Here is an 18,895-nt window from a genome sequence, read left to right on the forward strand (position 1 = left end):
GTTTGCCATTTGTCGTTCGAGCAGGCATGTTTGGCAATTTTTAGAAAACTAAATAAATTTTTAATAAATATTATTACTTTATATTACAAGCAAGTTGTACCCATAGTTTGTTTGTAAAAAGTTTTAAAATTCTCCTAGTTTTATTGTTTTAATTATTCACTTTCAAACTTGCCCCCTCCATCAGTGCGCGTTATTGCAACTGTCCACCTCTCCCTGCCTTACGATTTTTCTTGTCTCCAAATTTTTTTTCTGGTCAAAACTAAGTGTGGATTCGTTTATACCAGACACTAGACAATGTCATATAAAAACATCAGTTGATTTAAAAATGTCGACCAGCCACCCTTTGGTCGATCTTATCTGAAGTCACCCAGATCTGTTTCAAGAATTGCTTGATGCTCAAGAACTTATCGCCGCCGACGTACGGTTGATAAAAGAAACTCAAAGCCGGTTTCTACCTGAAGACTTGGAGCGAGATCTGGAAAACCAAACAAAAACAGGAGCCCTAATTCAAAAGGTTCTCGATGCACAGGAGCGTATCTCGACCGATGTGCTATCGCTAAAAGAAAAGCATGGTCGACTAAGTGAGCGCATCGAGACCATGGTTAAGCAGCTTCAGATAATTTCAAAAGGGCAGGGTACAGATGCGAAACTTGTCGTACCACTCCAGGATGACGTTAAGAGTATTAACCACGTCACCTGTTCTCAGCAGGAAAAACTTGTCGACCTGGAAGGCAGGAGCCGTAGGAACAACATTATTGTATTTGGCATTCCGGAATAAGAACAAGAAAGAGAAACCGATGAAATAATCAGGAAAAAGGTGATACAGGATTTATTTCGGGGTCGCCTGGGCGTTGATGTACAGTCGGTAGAACGTATACATAGGCTTGGTGTAAAAAAAAACGGAAAAAACTAGGCCAGAAATCATGAAGGTTTATGATTACAATGAAAAGAGCGACGTGTTTAGAAATTGTATGAAACTCAAGGGCACGAAAATATCAGTGTCAAATGACCACTCACAGGTAACGTTGCGCAAACAGAAACTGCTCTGCAACAATGCAATGGCAGAAAAAGAACAGGGTGCTAAAGTAAAATGTGTTCATGATAAGCTGCGGGTCAATGATGACACGTACGCGTAGGATGATGAAAAAAAATGCCGTTTAAGAATAGGTGATTATCCGGACTCCGAAACTGCATCTACGTGACAGAGTGAAAACACTCTGACGTCATCCTTTTTCTCTGATAGCCAACTGGTAAATAGCGATAGAAAACGAGGTCGTGATAAAGAAAAATGTAACGGTAAACGAGGTGTTGCTTCTGAAAGGGTTTTTCCTGAAAAGATACTGCTTTGTTAGTGAACTGTCGCAGCGTAAAAAATAAGATTGAAGAGTTAAACGGCTTAATTGAAGTATTTCATCCTGACCTTATTATTGGTACCGAATCATGGTTAGATGAAACTATACTGAATGCTGAACTTTTCCCCCAAGATTTTGACATGTACAGAAGGGACATAAATGGAAACGGGGGTGGGGTGTTCCTCTTAGTTAGCAAGTCTCTAAATAGCGTGATGTTTCATGTGGGAACAGAACAGCTTGAAACCATACGGTGCCGGATACGAACCCCTAATAAAGGAGATATGGCTATTGGGGTCTTCTACCGTCCCCCTGGAACCGGTGTCCAGACCCTTTAGGCTTTGAACGATGTTGTTTCTGTATTACCTGATGAGCAGATATTTCTTGCTGGAGATTATAATCTCCCAGAGCTAAAATGGCACGGTGATGGCACCACTGTGCCAAGCGGAGCTGTTTATGCTGAATTTGATGATATTTTGACAACTTATGTTTTCGAGCAATTTGTCCTGGTCCCAACTAGAGGCGAAAATATACTGGATCTACAGTTGTGTAATACTGAAATAGTTCATGATGTAGCCGTCCAACCAGGAATTAGCGACCACAAGATAGTCACTGCCAGCTTGACCTTCCATCTGCTTTTCCGTCCCAGGATAATGACCGAAAAGGCTATGTCTTATAATGGTAATTTTAAAGCTATAGAGAAGGGGCTGACTGAATCTTTCGAAGATTTCGAGCTTTTCGCTCTAGAAAACAGTGTAGACGCTACATGGAAATTTTTCAAAAATCGTTTGTTGCAATTAATAGGAAAATACGTCCCCGTTAAAATAATACGTGCAAAAGCAATGAATCATAAGCCCTGGATGACAGCTGCCGTCAAAGAGGTGATAAAAAAAACACAGACGTGGGTATAAAAATTATAAATTACATCCATGCATATCGGCAGCCGCAGAGCTAGAGAAACTGAATGTAACCTATAAAGAAGCTATCACCACTGCAAAACGGGAGTATTTTGATAAACTTTCCGATGGCATGCGACTTAGTTGCAAGGAATTTTGGAAATACCTCAGAAAGACGCGTAAGGAGAACATGGGAATCCCCAATATATTGCCGCGCGCGCAGCTGGCCAAGCAGGCAGCGCGCGCGTGGCCTAACGGTTATCGCGCTTGCTTCCCACGCTGAAAGTCAGGGTTCGATTCCTGGCCCCGGAGGCGCATTTTCGTTGACTCTGTAATGTAAGGTTCTGGTGAATTCGAGAACGGCCTTGCTGTTTCGAGGTTAGAATGTTCCACACGCCGAACATTCTACGCCGAACGATCCAGAAACCCACGAGGGTACATAAGGGATTCCGCAAGGCGAGCGGAGTCAGTTTTTGCCCCAGCGTTGGACTCTGCTGCTACGCCGACTTCGACGCCCGCGACGCTCTGTTATTATCTTTTGTACTCTTTTATTTTTGGCACAAGTTCGCCACATTAAACGTTTATTTCTTCCTGTTTATTTATTGCTTTTTAGTCACCACCCGTGACATTTTGGTGGAGGTGCGGGGTAACCGCATGCCCGTGCAGCGTTCCCCTCCAAGGGCCTGCAGTGCAAGTCCGATTCCAAGCCCGGTGAGAAGACCACTCTACGAGGAACCTACGACCCGATCCAGTCGCCGCACCCAAGGTCCACCCCCGGAATACGGACTTTTGCCACCCAGGACCGTGCAGTCAAACAGGACGACGATGAACAACCAGTCGCCACAGACCTCGACCGCTCCCTCCGTCGTCTTCATGCCCGTCGCCCCACGCAACCCGACGCCGTTCCATGGTGAGGCCCCTGAGGATGTGGAGGATTGGCTACAGCATTACGAACGAGTGGCCCGCCATAACCAGTGGACACCAGAGCAGTGCCTTCAGAACGTCTACTTCGCTCCGGAAGGCACGGCGCGCACCTGGTTCGAGAACCACGAAGCGTCCATTTCGACGTGGGAAGAGTTCCAGGCCGAGCTGCGACGCACCTTTGCCAACCAGCAGCGACGACAGCGTGCCGAAGAACTCCTCCAAGCAAGACACCAAGGGCCAAACGAGAGCGTCACAAGCTTCGTCGAAGACGTTCTCCGCCTCATGAATCGCGCCGACCCAAACGCTCCCGAAGAGAAAACGTTGCGGGTCCTAATGCGCAGCGTCAAAGAAAACATCTTCGGGGGCCTCGTGCGGAGCCCGCCTACGACTGTCCAGGGTTTCATTACTGAGGCCACCAACATCGAACGTGCCCTTCACGCACGGGCCTCACACTACCAGAGACTTCCCGGCTTCGCTGCCCTCTCGCCGTCCAGCTGCAGCATCCCAGACATCCGCGACATCATCCGGGACGTCGTCCGGGAAGAACTCAGGAAGCTGCTGCCTGCTGCCAACCAGCCGGCTTCGCTGTCAATAGCCGAAGTGGTGCGCGAAGAAGTTCAGCGCGCAATTCAACCGGAGACTCCTGCCAGCGTGGCCGCAGCCGATGAGCCGACGCTGACCTACGCCGCAGTGGCCCGAGGACCGTCGCCAACTGCTCAACACTACCCGGTGGCGCCACGACGAGACCCATCAACGCAAACGTACCCCCGGCGCAACGACGAAGTACGTCAGTACGACCGCCGAGAAAAGCAGGCGCCAAGGAAAACCGACGTGTGGAGGACAGCGGATCGACGACCCATCTGCTACCACTGCGGGGAGGCCGACCATATCTACCGTCGTTGTCCCTACCGGCAAATGGGCCTGCGTGGGTTCCACCCGAACGACCCACGCCCGAGGTATGGCGAACGCCCTCGCGACATCGAGAAGTACCTCCGACGTTCGTCCTCCCCAGTGTCGTCTCTCCGCCGTGAAGCCCGCTCCCCATCGCCACGACGTTCAGCCTCCACAGCGCCACGATCCCGCCGAGAGAGCCTATCTCCCCTGCGTCGTCGGGAAAACTGAGTGCGGCAACGCCTGGAGGTGACGTTGCCGAAAACGACGGAAGCAAACAGCCGCCAAGAACGCCGGAGCTCTCACACTCTCTCGACGCCCCGCGTTGCACCGACGCGCCTGCAACGGTGTCCAACAACCTAAACGTTGTTATCGATGGCCAAAACGCATCGGCACTCGTTGACACCGGGGCAGACTACTCAGTATTGAGTGGGAGGCTCTCTCGCCACCTTCGAAAAGTCACGACGCCGTGGGATGGACCGCAGATACGAACCGCCGGAGGACACCTCATCACGCCTGTCGGAAGGTGCACCGCTCGCGTCGAAATTCACGGCGAGACGTGTCCTGTGAAATTCGTCATTCTACAAGACTGTTCCAGAGACATCATTCTCGGCATGGACTTTTTGTGTGAATACGGCGCCGTCATCGACCTTGGAGAAAACAGATTGACGCTGCGGACACCTGTTCCGCCTTCAGAGAAACTCCAAACTGCGTCAGCCGCCGTCCGAGTCGCTGCCGACCACGTGAATCTGCCGCCGCGATCAAGTGTTGTCGTACCCGTCGTGACCGATGCAGCTACCCGTAGCGATGTTCTTCTGGAAGGTAACCTACAGTTACTCCTGGGAAGAGGAATAGGCGTCGCACGAGGAGCAGCTGAACTTCAGGATGGCCGCACTGTGGTCCTCGTGACGAACTTCCGGAATGAAACGCAACATCTCACAAAAGGTGCAGCCGTTGGCCACGTCGAGGATCTCCGAAACTCCGCCGAAATCGCCGCCATTACTGATGAATCCTCGCCACCTCAGCAAGACGGTACGTCGCCAGCGCAACTCGACATCGACCCTAAGCTTCCGGACCCGAAACGACGGCAGCTGATTAACCTCCTCGCCGAATACCGCGACTGCTTTGCGACGTCGTCGAAGGTACGCCAAACAGCCGTTGCGAAGCACCGCATCATTACCGAGGACGACGCGCGCCCAGTGCATCGATCACCGTACAGAGTCTCCGTTAAAGAAAGGGAGGTGATCCAGGAGCTAGTTCAAGAGATGCTGAACGATGACATAATCCAGCCATCAAGCAGTCCGTGAGCCTCTCCAGTCGTACTGGTTAAGAAGGACGGAACGCTTCGGTTCTGCGTGGACTACCGGCAGCTGAACGCGGTGACGAAGAAACACGTCTACCCACTCCCCCGAATCGACGACACGTTAGACCGGCTGCGCCACTCTCGATACTTCTCATCGATGGACCTGAAGAGCGGCTACTGGCAGATCGAAGTCGACGAACGGGACCGAGAGAAGACAGCTTTCGTCACACCGGATGGGCTGTACGAGTTCAAGGTAATGCCCTTCGGACTACGTACGGCGCCAGCAACTTTCCAGCGTGTTATGGACACCGTACTGGCAGGACTGAAATGGCAGAGCTGTCTGGTCAACCTCGATGACGTCGTGGTGTTTTCCAGCGACTTCGACGAGCACTTGCGACGACTCCGAGCTGTTCTTCAAGCCATACGGACCGCTGGACTCACCCTCAAACCGTCAAAGTGTCGGTTCGCCTATGACGAACTGAAGTTTCTAGGTCACGTGGTTAGCAACAAAGGCGTGCGCCCAGACCTTGAGAAGACTCGCGCCGTCGCGTCATTTCCAGCGCCGACAGACAAAAAGGCCGTGCGAAGATTCCTTGGACTTTGCGCCTACTATCGTCGCTTCGTTCGGGATTTCGCACGGATTTCCGCACCGCTCACAAACCTCACGAAGGACGCCGAGAGGTTCGAATGGGCCGAGGAACAGCAGCAGGCATTCGACGAGCTGAAGCGACGACTCCAGACACATTTCGATCAGGATGCGGACACCGAGATTCACACTGACGCAAGTAACGCAGGACTTGGCGCGGTACTAGTTCAAGTACAAGAAGGCACCGAACGAGTCATCGCCTACGCAAGTCGGACACTGTCCAAGGCAGAGAGAAATTACTCCACGACTGAGAAAGAATGCCTTGCGGTCGTCTGGGAAATCACGAAGTTTCGTCCGTACTTGTACGGAACCCCGTTCCGCGTAGTCACGGACCGCCACTCGCTCTGCTGGCTTGCGAACCTCAAGGACCCGTCAGGACGCCTCGCTCGATGGAGCCTCCGGCTACAAGAGTTCAACATGAGTGTGGTTTACAAGTCAGGACGCAAGCACAGCGACGCTGACTGCCTGTCCAGGGCCCCTGTCGAAACACCTTCCGGCAGCAACGACGACGATGATGACGAGTGCTTTCTAGGGGCAGTGAACACCGATGACATGGCACGACGTCAACGAGACGATCCGGAGCTTCGAGCCTTAATCGAGCACCTGGAAGGGCGCGGCGGCACCGTACCCCGTGTTTTCTCACGAGCCCTGGCGACCTTCGCCATTCGACAAGGTGTACTCTACAAAGAGAACTTCGGGAACAACAACTCGCCGTGGCTGCTGGTAATCCCGACCGACCTTCGAGGGGAGATCTTTCAAGCATGTCACGACGACCCGACATCCGGACACCTTGGATACAGCCGGACACTGGCCCGTATTCGTGAAAAGTATTACTGGCCCAAGCTCCCCAAGACCGTCCACCTGTACACGCGATCATGCCACGAGTGCCAGCGACGCAAAGAAACCTCCGACGAGGCCGGCCGGACTCCTGCAGCCTATTTCTCCTCCAACTGCACCCTTCCAGCAGATCGGAATGGATCTACTTGGTCCTTTTCCGCCTTCGACGTCGGGGAACCGCTGGATCATCGTCGCCACAGATTATCTCACACGGTACGCCGAAACGAAAGCTCTTCCTTCGGGGACTGCTGTGGAAGTTGCCAAGTTTTTCATTGAGTCCATCGTCCTCCGGCACGGCGCTCCAGAAGTTCTGATTACAGATCGCGGATCATCGTTCATGGCACAACTGACCCAAAAAATCCTCCGACTCAGTCATACCAGCCATCGTCGTACAACTGCGTACCACCCGCAGACCAACGGGCTGACGGAGCGACTCAACAAGACAATCGCAGATATGATCTCTATGTACGTCGACGTAGAGCACAAGACGTGGGACGAGGTGCTATCTTACGTCACGTTCGCCTACAATACGGCGGTTCAAGAGACCACTGGATTCACCCCTTTCCAGCTGGTACATGGTCGGAAGGTAACGACCATGCTGGACGCCATGCTGCCCCATGAGCCATCTGACAACGAGAGCGACGACGCCCAGGCGGTTGCTCAACACGCCGAAGAAGTTCGCCAGCTCGCCCGACTCCTGATTCAAGACCAGCAACGCATCGACGCCGGCCGCTACAACCTTCGTCGCAGGGACGTCCACTTCCAGCCCGGAGATAGGGTGTGGGTATGGACGCCCATCCGTCGCCGCGGCCTCAGTGAGAAATTGCTGAAACGATACTTTGGACCCTACAAAGTGCTTCGTCAACTCGGGGATCTGAACTACGAGGTGATGCCCGACGGAACACGGACTTCGTCGCGCCGCCCTCCACGACCGGAAGTTGTCCACGTCGTGCGACTGAAGCCGTACTACGCTCGATAGGACTGTGGACCTTATCTGTCCCAAATGACTCTTTAGTTTACCGTTATTTTTATTTGTTTTGTTTTCGGATTGCATCGCGACGATGCACTTTTTAAAGGGGGGGAGTAATGCCGCGCGCGCAGCTGGCCAAGCAGGCAGCGCGCGCGTGGCCCAACGGTTATCGCGCTTGCTTCCCACGCTGAAAGCCAGGGTTCGATTCCTGGCCGCGGAGGCGCATTTGTGTTGACTCTGTAATGTAAGGTTCTGGTGAATTCGAGAACCGCCTTGCTGTTTCGAGGTTAGAATGGTTCCACACGCCGAACCTTCTACGCCGAACGATCCAGAAACCCACGAGGGTACATAAGGAATTCCGCAAGGCGAGCGGAGTCAGTTTTCGCCCCAGCGTTCGACTCTGCTGCTACGCCGACTTCGACGCCCGCGACGCTCTGTTATTATCTTTTGTACCCTTTTATTTTTGGCACAAGTTCGCCACATTAAACGTTTATTTCTTCCTGATTATTTATTGCTTTTTAGTCACCACCCGTGACAATATTATACCTCGGGGTAGTAATTGAAGAAAGTTGCAAAAAAAATCAAGCTGTTTTAATTCATGCTTCCAGCCTATTTTGGCCTCCGGCGTCAGAACTCAATCTTACCCCCCTCTGAATGAACAAATTGTGAATCAAATGCCTCAGGTCGTCATCAGTGTAGAAGGGATAAAAAAGTGCTTAGATGAGCTTGATAATAAAAAAGGCTGTAGGTCCCGATGGTTCGTCACCGAGTTTTAAAATTACGCTCATTTGCTGTGTCTCGCTACTTAGAGATTATTTTTTGTAAATCGCTAGAACAAAGTGTACTCCCAGGTCAATGGACGATGACGTGTGTTACGCCAATCCATAAGCACGGATCAAAACATAATGTAGAGAATTATCGCCCCATATCACTGAGCTGCTTATGTTGCAAGGTTTTAGAGCATTTTGTTTATAGTAATGTTGTGAGGCATTTCAATACAAATAGATAGTTCTCTTCTACTCAACATGGTTTCAGAAAGGGCCTCTCGTGCGCCACACAGCTCGTAGAACTTTATCATGACTTGGTTTCAACTGCTGAGGAGGGAGGAGAAACGCACGCCATCTTTCTTGATTTACGCAAGGCTTTCGATAAAGTGTCTCACCCTTTGCTGCTACACAAACTGAGCTCCCTTAGCCTTGATGATAACACATACCATTGGATTGAAAATTACCTTTCTGGGAGAAAGCAGGTGTCTTCATAAACGGTGCCAGCTCAGATTTTGTTGATGTGACTTCTGGCGCGCCGCAGGGTTCAGTGCTGGGACCCCTTTTATTTCTTGTATCTATTAGTCATATATCATCGACCGTTGACTCGCCCGTAAGGCTGTTTGCAGACGATTGTGTTTTGTACAGTAGGGTAGACAGTGTTGGTGATTCAGCTTTTTTGCAGTCGGACCTAGATAAAATATCGGATTGGTGCAGGATTTGGGAGTTGGGCTTAAATGTGGAAAAGTGTGTGCAAGTCACTTTTGGGAGGAAACGTAACCCTGTCCCATCATGCTATTTTATTGATGATCATAGATTAAGTAATAACACTGATGTTAAATATTGGAGGATTACTTTGCCAAACACCCTTTCTTTTAATGTTCATGTCACTGAAACTGCTAAGAAAGCCAACCGCACTTTAAATTTTCTTATTCGAAATTTACGCCGTGCTCCACAGAAACTAAAAGAGGCTGCCTATCTCTGTTTGGTAAGACCTACACTGGAATACGCATGTGTTTTGTGGGATCCGCATCAAAAGAACCTTGCAGAGAAGTTAGAAAAACTCGAAAACCGTGCGGCGAGATTCGTAACAGAAAATTATAGTAGGAACAATAGCGTAACAGAGACTAAAAATGTACTTGGTTGGGAAATTTTATTGTCAAGGCGCAAAGACTTTCGATTGAGGTTCTTGCTTGCAATTTTTAATGATATCACTGGTATTGATAAAAGCAACTACATAAAATTACCTAACTACATTTCAAATCGTGTGGATCAAACCCGAAAACTAAGGAAAATTTCTTGTCGAACAGATCATAAGAAGTTTTCATTTTTTCCACGCAGAATCGCTCAGTGGAACCTGTTACCCGAGTTTTCTTTTATTCGTGACGACGTGGGACCATTTATCTCAGGAAATGGTCTTGATTTTTAATGTTGTTTACGTTCAATGTTTATGTATTTTCTTTTTTGACAGTCCAGGTTGTATATTCAAGTGTTCTGTTTTTCCTTTTTTCTTTTATTGTGCGTATTAATCCATGGGTTGTACCTGCTATAATGCCAAAGTTTTTCGGCGCTGCGGGTTTTTTTTTTTTTGTAAATAAATAAAAACTTTCACAACAGATGTTTTTCTCCGGAATTTGACAACCATAGGTTGTCGAAATGTGAACTCCACAATAAGGCAATAAGTATGAATACAATAATAATCCCTGGAAAAGAGGCACAAAGGACAAACACAAATCTCCTTTTTCCCACTTGTTCGCCATCTCCAGGGGTTATTACTGTCATTCTTGTGTTAAAAAAACAAACATTTACTTCTGCTTCTTAAGAGAACAAGCAGCTTACCTGAAAGAGCATAGTGTCCCCGGGACAGAAATCATAAGAAGCTGGCCTTGACTTGCTTCTCCACATTGCCGTACTCTATGAAGGTGCAACCTCAACGAGTACATGAGAATTTGCACATTTAAAATGATAGTAGCCCCTAAAAAGCTACACTTAAGTATCGACACTCTTCTCCCCTTTGTCCAGGGCTGTCAAGACGATCATTCATCCATTTAGTTGGCGACATTCGTTCATGTTCATGCAGCTTGTGGGCACAGACATGTTGTCATTATGTCATTACTTGAATGCAATGCAAATGTTGACTTCACATTAGACAAGGATTTATGTATTAATCTTGATAAATATTTAGAAGCATGGCAATTTTAACAGCAGCTTGGGGGGCACCCCATAAATGAACTACTCTTTAGTTGGTCTTGGGGAGCGCGTCTTTACGCGCTCACTCTTTTTATTGCACGGGAGGGAACACCATCTACCCCCAAACGACGGAAATCATTTTTCTTTAGAGATTAAAGCATAGATGGCAGTGCAAAAAACGTTTACCAAAAATATATACAAAATGGGGACAAAAAGAGTCCCAATATTTTTTGGTTGTGAATACCCAGTCAAGGGGTTAGCAAATAGATTGATACTGTGTGTTAAATGTTTTTCAAAGCAAGAACATGAAAGGACTATTCATGAAGTGTATAGCTCTTTTTACTGTGGTCATAATGAGGTGGTGTAGCCTTTGTCATTTGCCAGATTATGCTCAACAAATACGAAACTAAAAACAAACATTCTTGCAGACCAATAGCCATTACCACCATGTAGTGTTAGTTTCAAACGTAAACATTTTGGCAGAAATCTGCCTGGTCGCGGAAAACCTTAGAAATTCAAAAAAAGTTCAGTCCACAAACTTGCATCTGTGTTCCCTACATAAAGGGGACTAGCGATGAGCTGTCATGTACGCTGGCAAAAAAAAAAGCATTCAGATGTCCCACAAACCAGTATCAACACTTGGACATATGATGCCGCGACTGAAAGATTGTTCCTCCGAACAAAGAGCGCAGGGCATTGTATATTGAATTCTATGCACAGAGGGCTCTGCCACCTACATTGGCGAAACAAAACTTCCCAGACAGAATTTGACAACACAAAAACAATGTCTGAAAATTCGACCAAGAGCGCAGCGCTGTTGCACAGCACTGTGAGAAAAATGACCATTGAATAGATTTGCAAACACCCACATCATAAATTTTGAGACAAACTTCTGCCAGCGGCTTTTTATAGTCATGGTGTATCCAAACAACACCACGAAACATTAATAGAACCACTGGCACATTGCCATCATCCTACATGAACGGACTAAGCCAACTAGCGAAGTGAAAAAAAGCACCTTTCTAGAAGAAAACTAACTGCTGTCGCATATCTAGACTCAGTCGCCCCTGAAGAAAAATCCAAGCTGTTTTTGAAGCGTCGGGACCGTGTTGTAGGATTTGGTTGGTGACTTTTTCAAATTCCCAAGTTTGAGTATTGCATTTGTTTGAGTCATCATTCATTTTTTTACCTTATTTGCTTGCATATAATGACCATGCTTTTTTATTCCGAAATTGAGACATATTTCGGGGGGGGGGGGGGAGGTGTTCAATATATGGGGTAAATTTCTGAATTTACACACTTCGCAAAAATGTCTTTTTAGGTGCCAGTTCGACACGGCAGGGTACTGTGGCATGTCTCCAATGGAGGCGCACCCACAACCTGTCGTGGACGCGCTACAACAACCATGTTCTATCAATTGAAAACCCCTTCAGGTTGTTTTCGGTGAGCCTTTTGCCAAAGAAAAAGCACCCGCCTAATAAAAAAAAACCTATATGAATTAGAAATGTATTTGTCTAAGAAATGCATGTGATCAAATGAGGTCATATAAGAGCATACAAAAAGCTTATAAGAACAAGATAAGAAATATATAATGGCGAAACATGTCCAAGCCCGGGCTTGGACATGTTTCGCCTGCAATCCCCAGCTTTGTTAGGTTGGTCCGTTGCTCGGTTTTACTAGTCATCACTTTTGCAACTACAAACTCGCATAGTGATGCAGCACAAAGAAAATTGGTGCCATTTTAGAATGTCAAAACGAGAACACACCCTCAAACATTCTGAAACTGCAGAGAGTTTTCTGAGAGCCACTTGATTTCATTGGCCAGTCAGTAAATAAAAGATTCACTCACCAAAACACTGTGTCACATGATAAGCCTGTAACCCCTTCAGGAATCGGGAAACAAGCAAAAAGCCACAGGGATGTAACATTGGATCCTGGAACAAAAAACAACAGCAAAATGCAGGTTTAAACACAATGCACAAACTGCCTCAGTAAGTGACACTTAAAACTAGCTACAGTTCTTTGGGAAATGTCCTTCTACTATTACAGAAAATTGTGTGTGGTGACGTGCTGTCATTATATTTCTTGCCCTATAAACCTCTCCCCAGTTGAATGTCTCTGACGCCGGATCCGCAAATTTTATAAATCAGCCATACTGCACTGTCATGTTCTAAAGTAAGTGACAAGTTAAAATTTTAATGGTTAAGGCTCACAGCATTTAGCACCTGCTTCGAACCCCCCGGCTGTCGAGGAAACACGATGTTATCCGCTCCGTCACATAGGCTTCATGAAGAAGACATATTGAAGTGCGCTGCTGATTAAGTAGAACTGCATCATATTCATCAACCATTGCTTAGCTGATTCACTATTCGACTCATTGCGACTACGAGACTTCGCCAGGGCAATACGTTTTACAGAGAAATGTTTTACTACTTTGACGGGCGGTGCTGTTTTATTAGGCAGCCTTATTTATTTGCCCAGTAAGAAGCAGATGAAGAGTAGTGTAGAGGAGGAAAATGCAAATACAGTCTGAGCTCGTTTTGGTCTGTCGTAAGAGGAGTATGTTGTATGCAGATATAAAGTTGACCCAATGGCATGCAGAAGAAAACCAACCAAACCTCACAAATTGGTATGTTATATCCAAATGTCTGTTGTAACTAGGGCTGTTGTAATAAGCGTAGACTGTAGTGATATGGACAATGACAAGTCAATGAAGTGACAGGACAATCACTACTTGTGGTTCTACGACCTGTCCTTGTACTGTCATTTGTGTATCACTAATGTTTAAGCAACTTGTCAAGTAGTTCAATTTAGTACAGTGAAGCGGCTGGTCAGTGGCCATGTCACTTAAGCAGAGAACATGCAGACAACAAACCACCTTGATGGTAAAGACCACAACATTTTCATGTCATCTCACAAAAATCGCCCTAAGAAAAGCTGACCTGCACCTGTGTTGTAGGATGCATGCTTCATCTGACGGTGCAGCCTGGAGTTTCACAACACAGTTCTTTTCTTGCGTTACACTCCCAGTTTAAACGCGGTACCCAATAAATGTTTCAGTGATAAAAAATAGACATTGCTTTGAATATTTTGTTGTTTTTCTTGTTCTACTTATTAGAATGAATTGCACATTTATTGGACCTCGAGATAAACATGTCAGGCCAACCTATTATGGATAACAGCAATCGAGTGCTAGTCAAATAAATAAACCGAGCTACAAAAAATACCATAGAAATTGAAACTGAGGGCACCAAAGAAAGAAACAAGGAGGTCATGCAATAACTGTATTGGGGAGTGGCGACAGTCCCAGAAAGATCTGCTTCAATTTTTGCAGTATCATCGATTTACTCATTAGGTAGCTGTTGTCAGTGTTGGCCTCTGCTCATGCATTATATTTTAGAGTGAAGCACACTGTACATTGGCGTGTTAACTCGGTGTCACGACAACCTTTTGCTCAGTTCCCAAATATTCCTAATACCGCACAAAATTACAATTTAAAAGAAGCCCAGTTCGATCAATATGGTCAAACAAATCTATGTGAAACGAGCAGTCTACATCAGTGCATGCAAGGTGGCTTCATGTGGGGCTGTATGGGAGCTGTACAACCACCATAATATCTTATGAAATCAAACCCAATTATCCTCTGCTAGATACGAGAGCAGCATGGTCTTGGCAGACACTTCAAGCTTCTCACTAACCCCGCTTAAAGTCCTGGAGTTGTACACACACTGCTTACGTTTGCTTTGGCATGCGAACCCCCACGTTGTCTACCCAAACTAAGCGGCAGAAACACTCTTCTTAATCTGCATGTGGCCGATTATTAAAAGCCTTTTGACTTTTCAATCTAAGTAATGCACATACTAAAAAGGAACTTATTACCTAATCAGGTCTACGAGAAACTTTTGAAGTGCGGGATATATAAAGTTTGCTAGATCTTTGGCGGACAATACTTACCCTCTAAATCAAAGCAGCACCAAATGTGCCGGCTATGAACCCGTGACAACTTCAGAAGAGACTAATGACGAATGCATGAAGTATATAATAATCACAGAACTACCAGATACCATGACCCAAAATGTTGAACAAGCTTACGTGAACAACGAGCTTACAAAAGAGATCAATAATGCCAAAAAAATCAATAGAAATAAACATAAGAAGATTTGAGTGATCATTTCTGAAGCCCCAATTTTGGTATCGATAGCATGCATCGATGCTTTCAATTATGTTTTGAGGTGTTTGCCACAAAACACACTTTAGTGAAGCTCCCAATCATAATGCTCTTAGTTGAACAAAATGGCACATTTTAAACAGATTTCAGCAATAAAAAAAATAAAACAAAAATAAAGATGCCAGATAATAACGTGGCATGGTTCCCCCCAAAATAAAACATATAAACCTGTAACACTTCTCAGGGCTAAGGAAACAACCGAGAATGCACAAGAATAAAACACCTCATCTCAAAACGGTGAATGGAATGCCAGGGTGCAAGACTGAATGCAAAACACACTGCTCTTCAAAGCAATTAACACTGGCTGCAATTTCTTGGAAACCTTCCTCGTAAGTTAAGAACTAAAATAGTGTAATTACATGGGGTGCATCGCCTTCAGGATTGTTTGATGGTGTGCAACTCCGGAAGCTCTAAGATTTAAAGTGAGCAGAATCTTTTTTTGCCTGGCCTGAGAATGTCTCATAGTCTGAATCTTGTTTTGAAGTTAGCAGTAACATTGTAGCTATTTACTAACACATTGTGCAAAGAAAATATCACCTATGTAGGGCAAGAATGACTCAGACATGACCTATTGTTAGCGCCATTCTGAAAAAGACAGGTTTGCAAAGTCCGCCCACTATCCATGTGGCACACCCATGAGTTCATTCGCCGGGCAGATGTGCCCAGGCGCACATTAATTCTCTCTCTTACCGGCCTCCATGTCCACAACAAGGCTTCAACTTTTCAGAAGTGTGATTACGTGGCCATGGCCCTGCGCGAACTGACTGCTGTGGTGACATCTAACCTAACAGCGGTGGATTTCTCCTACAAGAACCTCAACATGGAGGGAGCAAATTCACAAGAAGGGCTACTACAGAATGAGCAGAACTTCAACCGACCGGCTGCGGCAGCGAACCCTCTCCAAATTCCAGTCACCATTTCAAGAGGGACGACGGGGAGCACAAGCTTTGTCAGTCGCGACGGCACCCCCACGAGCCAATGCCCGTGGCAGCCCTCGCGACAAAGAGCCCTCCCAGAATCCCTGTCACCACTTCGGCTGGGATCACAGGGAGGACAAGTGATGGCGGTGGCACAACCACGAGCCAGAGCTACATGGCAGTACCAGCAGCAGCAAGGCCGCCAAGAGTATTCCACTCATCATCTTGAATGGGAACACGGGGAGCGCAAGCGTTGGCGGTGACGACAGCGCCACCCCCAAAAACGATGTGGCAGCACAAAAACGAGGTTCCGATGACGACAGCCGCTGGCACTCGATGACTGTCCGAGGAGTGAGCACGGGGGCACCGCCATCATGCAAACAACTCATGGAATGCTCTTCTTGTTCGTACAGGTCATGGCAAGCATCTCAGTCTCGGCTTTCGGGCCGATAACAGCCGTGGATGGAGCGGCGCCAACATTTCGTCAAGTACGCGTGGCGAGTTTCTTCAATCACAGTGACGGTGATTCCCTACTTCGTGAAAGTACGTCTATTCTGCTGACAAGTCGCCGTACGAACATTGGCCAATTGTTCGACCTCCCGTCATCGTCAACACCCGCAACGACATCGCGACCATCATTTAGCGCGGCTATATACGCCTGGCATCACCTCGCTACTCGGAGTGAGCACGGGGGCACCGCCATCATGCAAACAACTCATGGAACGCTCTTCTTGTTCGTACAGGTCATGGCAAGCATCTCAGTCTCGGCTTTCGGGCCGATAACAGCCGTGGATGGAGCGGCGCCAACATTTCGTCAAGTACGCGTGGCGAGTTTCTTCAATCACAGTGACGGTGATTCCCTACTTCGTGAAAGTACGTCTATTCTGCTGACAAGTCGCCGTACGAACATTGGCCAATTGTTCGACCTCCCGTCATCGTCAACAGCCGCAACGACATCGCGACCATCATTTAGCGCGGCTATATACGCCTGGCATCACCTCGCTACTCGGAGTGAGCACGGGGGCACCGCCATCATGCAAACAACTCATGGAACGCTCTTCTTGTTCGTACAGGTTGGTACAACCCCTTCACTACACGCAAAGCGATCTAGCGTCGTTTTTTTGCTGGTGTTCCCGTGCTCAAAAGTGCTGCTTGTTACCTTGTATGAGTGTGTTGACGTCATTAGTCTGCTTCTACTAACTTCCGTGGATGTGGAAACTAACCCAGGCCCAATGAGTGACAGCCAGCTAAAACTGTTTAACGAAATGCATGGAATGCTGGTCGATCTTAATACACGATCGGTACAAATTCAAGAATCCCAATCAGGAATCCTATCATCCATCAACGAAATTAAACAAAACCAGGAATCACTGCGTGCTACTGTAGCTGATATGAACTTGAGACTCGTCACAGTGGAATCCAATGCCTTAAATGTAGAGCAGCTTAAAGCCGCGGTAGTCGAGGTGAGAGGTGTTGCTAATAACGCACAAAAGGAAAACCGCGTCTTGCAGGCACGGCTTGACGAGGCGGAAGACCAATCTCGTCGAGATAACTTAATATTTTTTGGGGTTAGCGACACCGTATCTGAGACGTGGGCGCAGACTGAAGCACGAATTTTGAGTATTTTTCAAACATCACTCAATGTACAAATCACGGGTGACTCGATAGTTCGTGCTCATCGGCTAGGAAACGTTACACAAAACAAATGCCGACCAATCATTGTAAAGTTTGCGTCATTCAAACTAAGAGATCAAATACTACTCGCTAGAACTGGATTAAAAGCACTCCGTATCTCAGTCAGCGAGGATTTCTCGCTCGCCACACGTAATGCAAGAAAGCAGTTAATTGAATTTGGTAAAGCAAACGGAGGTGTATTTAAACTACGCTACAACAAATTGCATATTAATAACAAGTGTTACGCGATCGATCAAACAACTAAAGAAATTTATGAGCTAGGTCCTTCTCGACTGTCTGCAGCCCCCAACGCGCAGCCAACCGCCCCTCAATCACCGTCATCATTTGCTCGGAGTTCTAATCAGGCGCCCTCGCCGATATAGGATCTGTCGAGGGGTAGGGCATGCGTGTCACGGTCTTCGGATATTTCTGTTGTTTTCACCAACATAAGAAGTGTCCTGAAAAAACGCGACGAATTGTGTTCCATTGTAGATACCACCGATGCTGATGTCATTGTAGTAACCGAAACGTGGCTTTCCGGGAAAATACAAAACTGTGAACTGTTCGATGGAAACAAAACGTTCAATGTTTACAGACATGATAGACAGGAAAGATGTGGCGGTGGAGTGTTAATTGCAATCGCTGATCATATCAAATCCTTTTCTGTGGACGTTATATGCGAGTTGGAAATAACGTGGGTTGGCCTGCTTGTTAACCATAAGAAGTGGATTATGGGAGTTTGTTATCGGCCACCCTCGTATTCGTTGCCATTTGTCGAAGCGTTACATAATACACTTAACACCATTATGGTGCGTTTTCCGGGTGCTCCAATTTTTCTTCTCGGCGACTTCAATTTCCCATCTATTCGCGTCTCCAGCTCGCCGCTCGCCCTCCCGCGGCGGAAACGGGAAGCGCTCTAGTGAGGGTCCCCCGATTCTCCTGCTCAGCGGGCACGGCGGAACTGCGCGCGATCATGGCTCGCGAAATGTCGTTTCCGAAAGCAAACTACACTATTCACTGTCCCAACGTGGTGCTGCAGCCCGTATGAGATTGTACCTTATTAGAGAGTTTGAGTATAGCGTATAGAAGCAAACGCAAGCGCTGTGCGTTTGCGTTAGGGTGGCCTGCTCCACGTCGCGCGTGCGCATCATTGCCATGCTCCAATCCAAGGCCGCAATTCTGGCCTCCGCGCACGCGCAGTGTGGAACATGCAAAGCTAACGCACACACACAGCGCTTGCGTTTGCTCGTATATGCAATACTAAAACTCACTACTGTTTCACCGTTTTCCAACCCCAACGAAACGT

Source organism: Ixodes scapularis, unplaced genomic scaffold (assembly GCF_016920785.2).
Source record: "Ixodes scapularis isolate PalLabHiFi unplaced genomic scaffold, ASM1692078v2 PGA_scaffold12__126_contigs__length_90152505, whole genome shotgun sequence".
Classification (NCBI taxonomy): Eukaryota; Metazoa; Arthropoda; class Arachnida; order Ixodida; family Ixodidae; genus Ixodes; species Ixodes scapularis.